The sequence below is a fragment of the Ischnura elegans genome, chromosome 11 (genome assembly GCF_921293095.1).
Source record: "Ischnura elegans chromosome 11, ioIscEleg1.1, whole genome shotgun sequence".
In the NCBI taxonomy this organism is placed as follows: domain Eukaryota; kingdom Metazoa; phylum Arthropoda; class Insecta; order Odonata; family Coenagrionidae; genus Ischnura; species Ischnura elegans.
The window spans coordinates 11,453,021-11,459,316 of NC_060256.1; positions in this window are offsets into that span (position 1 = coordinate 11,453,021).

A 6,296-nucleotide genomic window follows, 5' to 3' on the forward strand; every position below is an offset into this window, starting at 1 on the left:
CAGTCTCAATATTTGCTCCTAATTCAATGCGTTGAACACAAATTTGATCAGAGAGCGGCACTGACACCTCAAAATTTTCAGGTACTCTTATTAAAAATGCTACACTTTTTTTTACAATACTACACTTTCCACCAGGTTTCGAGCCTACTTCTTGGAACTGACTTCTTGCTTCCCTCTGGATAACTAAGTAGCCCATAAAGAAGTAGCCACTCATCCATCATTACCATTTGCACGACGGTGGTCTTCTTCTCCTATTGATTCACCTTGACGAAATGTCCCATGCCATGCAATGAAAAAGATGCTTCAAAGCCATATCGTGAAGACTGAAAACGTGCTTCCAAGTACAAATGCTTCTTAACAGAGGGAAAAAGAGTCACATTCCCTTTTTAGACCAATAGCCTTCAATGGTTTTACACTCAAATGGACGAGATGAATATTGATAAGTGGGGAAATTCTTAAGCACAATAAAATAACAATGTTCCACGTTATGCTGACCGCTACGTGATAAATCAACAAGCAACTCCGTGGGAGTTCGAAGAAGGAAAAAACCTTTCGTTAACAATAGGACATCATGCCGTTTTTAAAACGACTGACTTGAGTTCGCGCCTTGTCCTTAGCAAACAAATGTGCACGTTATAGTGAAGGCCATGCGTTATTAGTTTTAACATGCTGCGGCGGATATAGCTGTAACTCTAGTGCTCAGGATAAACTTGCACGAGGTATTTTTTCTTCGTGCATGTTTTTATTGAAATGCCCAAGCCAAGGTACACATTAAAGTCAGACCCAAGTGTTGCCTAGTCGGAAACCGAAATGTAGATGAAAACTCTGCTACGGTTAGCCCTGCGTCAAACCAGAGAAAAGTTTTCGCGTGTAATTTTCCTTCTGCGCCAAATCATAACATTTATACCTTCTTCCCAAATGAACTCATGTTTTCAGCTTCAAAATACTAAAAAGACATTTTCATTAAATTTTCATCACAATTTGGTAACATTATTTAATCAAATACTGTGATTCATTATAAAATGCTTGGATTGTCCAATTGGATTTTTCTGATCGTCAATTGCTATTCGTAGTAACTTCCCAATGTAAAAGCCATATAGTGCAGTTTTCAGTATGATGAATATAAATGAATAAAATTACCTACATTTTGACCCTGAAAGACCGTCAAGCAAATAAAATTTTGCTGTCTGAGAGTAAACGTTTTACACAAAATGGTATCGGAGCAATTAGATGAGGTGATACTCTATCAATTTACACATATTTAACTACATCAGAAACCCTAAGGAACTATAATTGGCCTACATCTACATAATACCCTGCGAGCCACCTCTAGAGTGTTTGGCAGGTGGTGATCAATCACCAGCATGCAGCATGCAATTGAACTCCCACATGCACACCACACGGTCCAAAAAAGCATCACGCATACTAACAAATTATACAACCATACGGTGTTAGAAATAATAATAAAATTAAGAAACATGCATTAAGTTTTACATAGGTTAGTACGCTACACTACAAGCCATGCAATCTATTTACGAGTTCTATCGCTGCCGTTATAATCTCTTATTGATCGTGGAAAAAAAGACATTCTGAATCTGTCTGTTCTACCATCTATCTCTCTTATTTTATTTATATGATCTGATCTTCCGTAGTATGTTGGCGTCCGTAAGATATGGCTAAATTCGTTAGAAAAGACACTGCTCTTGATTGTATCTAAAAGTTTTAGTCTATTTTTCAATCTACGGTCTGACAGACGCATCTAAGTAAAATGATCCGACCCTCATGAAGAGATGACTGGAGACAGTGGAGTAACCTGGAATGGACAAACAAAAACAAAAGCCCCGCAAGAGGTAATAATATCCTCCATCGGTCGTTGAAATCACCACCAGAACTTTGCCTATCGTGCTGTGAAGTGTGAGCAATGTAGAAATATTAGATTGAATAATGACCAAGATATAAAGCCCTAACTAAGAGGATTTTGAAACTATTTACTCATCCCTCATATTGCAAAGCTCCTGGTATGGTATGGCACTTGAAGGAGGCGACCGACAGCTGAGGTCATTTGCGCCATGAGGGAAGGGATAACATTCAAGCAGGGATCGGGCAATCTTTTAAAATTCTCTGCCACCGCCGGGATTTGAACCCGAGCCCGCGGGGTGGGAAGCCATCACTCTCGCCACCAAACCAAACCGATGCCCCCTCCAAAGCTCCTTTTAGCAATACTTTCCCATAGACTATAACCTTATCACTATCTTATCTTATCTATCTAATCTCATGGTAGATAAACGTTTAAATTACAAAAGATATACAATATACACTATTTGTGAAATGTCAAAAATGATAAAAAGTATGCGTAAAAATTTAGTGTAAAAAATATTTCTGTTTTTTTTTCCCCCACAAACTTGTGGCCTGAGAATGTAGAACAATTAGTTTTTCTGCATGAGAATTTGAAAGGATCAAATATTGCATGATTCATATACGAATATAAAATTCATTAAAACTGTACAAATGCCTTCAGAGAGGGAGGGATCCGTTTGGATACATACACTAATTATATTGACGACATACTACCACAGGTTAATTCATTTATATTGTCCTTATGGAACTGTTTAAGACACATTCATTTTCATTCATCTCCTAATTCTGACACAATTACCATCAACATTCCTCATTATCTTTTCCTTTTTACATCAAACTAAGCATTCAGAATGGAAAATTCACTAGGGGATAGGAAAAATGAGAATATGTTGGAGCATGTATTGTTGCATTGCCTAGTGCAGGAATAGGGTGGTTTCCTATTTTTTTATTGTATAGATCGAAATATAATTACTCCTGGCGTACGTAATTCATGCTTTTATATTTTAAAATGGCGATATCTATTTTCCGCGATTATATGAAAAGTTAAAATTATCAAACGCGCGAAAACGCGACGGCAAATTATGAATGCTGAGAAAAATCCGAGTGATGTCATTCTGGTTCCGGCTGCCGCTGTGTGAGGCAACCTTGGTGCGAGGGTATGAGCGCCGCCACAATGCAGACTGCTATCAGGTAGCGCTTGGCTTAAATATGGATTATTAATACTCTATCAAACGAAGAAAACTCTCCAACCATAGGCAACTTTAATAGGTGATTATTTCCCTGAGCTCTGTGCCTCATGCATGCATTGGTAATTTCAGACGATGTATAACTCTGACTACTCGTGTAGAAACTAGGTCCCTATGACGTCACGTGGAGTGGCATCGCATGGCCGCCAATCTTGCCTTTTTCAAATGAGGTAAAAATTGACCATTAATATTCGTCTTAACTGGGATTTCTAAAGCAAAATAATATGTATATTATGAATACACTAACGGTGGGTAACGAATCGCAATCAATACCTTTCATTTTCTTTGTTGAAGGAAACTACCATGTTGCCATACTTGGCTCGACTCGATACTCGCGAGTAATTTTCAACTCGACTTGGGATCAAAAAGTACTACTCGCAAATCCCTACCAATGAGACGAGGCCCGACTCCGACGGATGTCGACGGTCGATAACACCTCTCTACATTGATTCTTGCATCCATCCCGTCAGTAAAGCAACTCTCTTATTTTATCATTCCTGTCGAATTTGGAATTATGAGTTTAAGTTGTCTAAAGCTAAACCGGAGATTCGAACTTGAGGGAGTTCGGTGCACAGGCTCACCACGCTTGATCACCACACCCATTGTATTCCACTCACTCTCCAAATAAACAGCCTACACAAATACACGATCACGACGCCTCAGTCGGCGCCCTCCGACACATCGGGGACTCAAACGGCGGCGACGACCAGACGCCAGGCAATACGGTGGTTGGAGCAGACACTTCGCCCACTCTCTGGAGAGGACGATGCCGCGACAGTCGAGCCCAGAGAAAGCCCACTCCCACACCGACAGTCCCCGTACGACCTCGATTTCCGCCACCTTCCTCACCATCTGATCCCAACTCCCTGCTTCCAAAGGCAGCCACGCCAACCAACTGTATTCTTCTCTCTCTCTCTCTTGGTAAACTTAGCAAAACCTGGCCTTTCGGTTTACCTGCGTTTTTTGTTCAAATAGTACAATTGGAAAGTTTCCGTTTTTCATCAGGTTGGTAGCGTGATATCAGGTTTCCAAAACTTGCCGTTATTATTAATCAAACAACGCGGAAGAAAACCCAAAAGATCACGAAATCTTTCTGTCTACCAACCAATGCACGAGTGATATCGTTAAAAAAGAGTAAAATTAGTTCCTATTAATTCTTGAAGGGATAAGAGGAAATTATTTACATGCAACATAATTTAGGACTAATTGGTATCCTTATACAATAAACTTGCTAGCCAGATACATCAATCCAATCTTTCAGCACTCAGTAACTCACAATAAATGCTTGATAAGAAAGTGAATACTTAATTTTAAAGATAACTAATGATTGACATCATCATCTGATGCATCATGGAATTGATAACATTCGTGTTATTCAGGTATGTTATCAGAAAATTACCCTTTATTGGATAACACGGCCCTGTGATTTCTAAATTAAGAAACGAGAAAGCTAAAATTCTCAATTGCTCAAATAATTAACAGAAAGTGATTAGTCTTAAGCCACGATGCGAAACATATTAACGAGTTCGTGAATAAGGTTACATTGAAATGAATCACAATAACGACAAAGGTATAATGAGATAATAACAGCATTAAAACTATAAAACATACAGATTAGGTTTCCTCAAGCAATCAAGTAACGTACTGATGTTATTGAAAGCAAATTGCGCTCCATTCTCCACGGAGGGCAGCCTAAAAATAAATATCCCAGCGCAGCAACACGACCTTGATGCACCACGACTCTAAAATGGTAATGCGTTTCGTACTACAATACTTGGAAAAATGGTCGGAGAGGCAATTTTGACGAGATGGACCGAAGAAGATGATTACTTAATTTCGACATTTAAATCACATCCGTGTCTCTGTTCAATTCGAACGCAGCAAACTCACCATGAAATTGGCATTCCCAATAGTGAGAAATAAATTCCAGCAACATAGGAACTCCAAATATAGGCTAAATTTAAAACTGATGATCTAACTCTTTGAAATTAGGGTACATCAACAATGTTCAGCAGTCTTGGGAATATCAAATTTCCTGAGAATTCTAGGTTGACCAAATAAAATATTTAATTTTCCATTGAAGTATTACTTTTTTTCATTAATTATTATTGTATTAGTGCTTGGTGTATATTTGAAATCATTCATCTAATGGATTATTATTAACTAAAAGATTTGGAGGAAAAGTAACCTAAATAATTATGCATATCTTGAAAACAAAATTACATCACCAAATAATATCACGTTGGCGCTCGGGAACAATACTAGATTACAGCAAGAATCAGCTGTGAATAACATAGACGTAAAAGGATCAAAATTTTTAAAAACTGAAGGAATTGACTTTTTACTGGGCAACCGACATGTGTGGAAAAATCCTAATTCCCGAAATCCGAAACACTGCACTTCCAAGGAATAGAAGGAACGTTAAAAAATACGTCTATGTGAGTGAAATTTAACTTCACAACTTTCCTATGAAGGTACGCCCTTCAAACCACTGATTAACAGACTATTACCAATCTTAACACAATGTATTTCAATAGCAAACATTGTAACAACTTCCAGAAATTACTGGAAAATTAAATGTCAATTCGACTTACAATTAGCAATATAATAAAATATATTTTACTTACTTTAATGTTTCATAGACTGACACAACAGAATATTTCATAAGTTGATTTGATATTTCCATGACATTTACTGCGAAAATAACAACCCTTGAGATTTCCCGGCCTTTCCAGTTTTCAAGAATTCTGAACACCCTGTTCAAGTCCAACGCATTCAATACTAGGTTTTGATAGAAGCAGTTAAAAATTGCTAAAATTAAATTGCTCTCAGTAATCATCTTATGGAACGCTTACAACGCAAAGTCTTTAACGACTGCAGATCCATCCAAATAATTGCTGTCACAGAGCTATGCAATACTTCTAGGTAACTTCGAGTTGCTGCAGAGAGGTGTTGACATTGCCTTTTGGAAATTGCGATGACATTGGTGCGTAAATGAAATATGATCTAACTCAAGAGAATAGTTTGAACATAAATTTTATCTACAGCGTCTTAAGGTCACATCTGAATGGTTAAGCACAGAATGAGAATATCTACTTGAGCGTATTACTATGCTTCGAGTTTCAGATATCGAATCACAAAGATATTATAGTATACCCGATAAAAATTTCTTGGAAATCTATAGAGTAATTA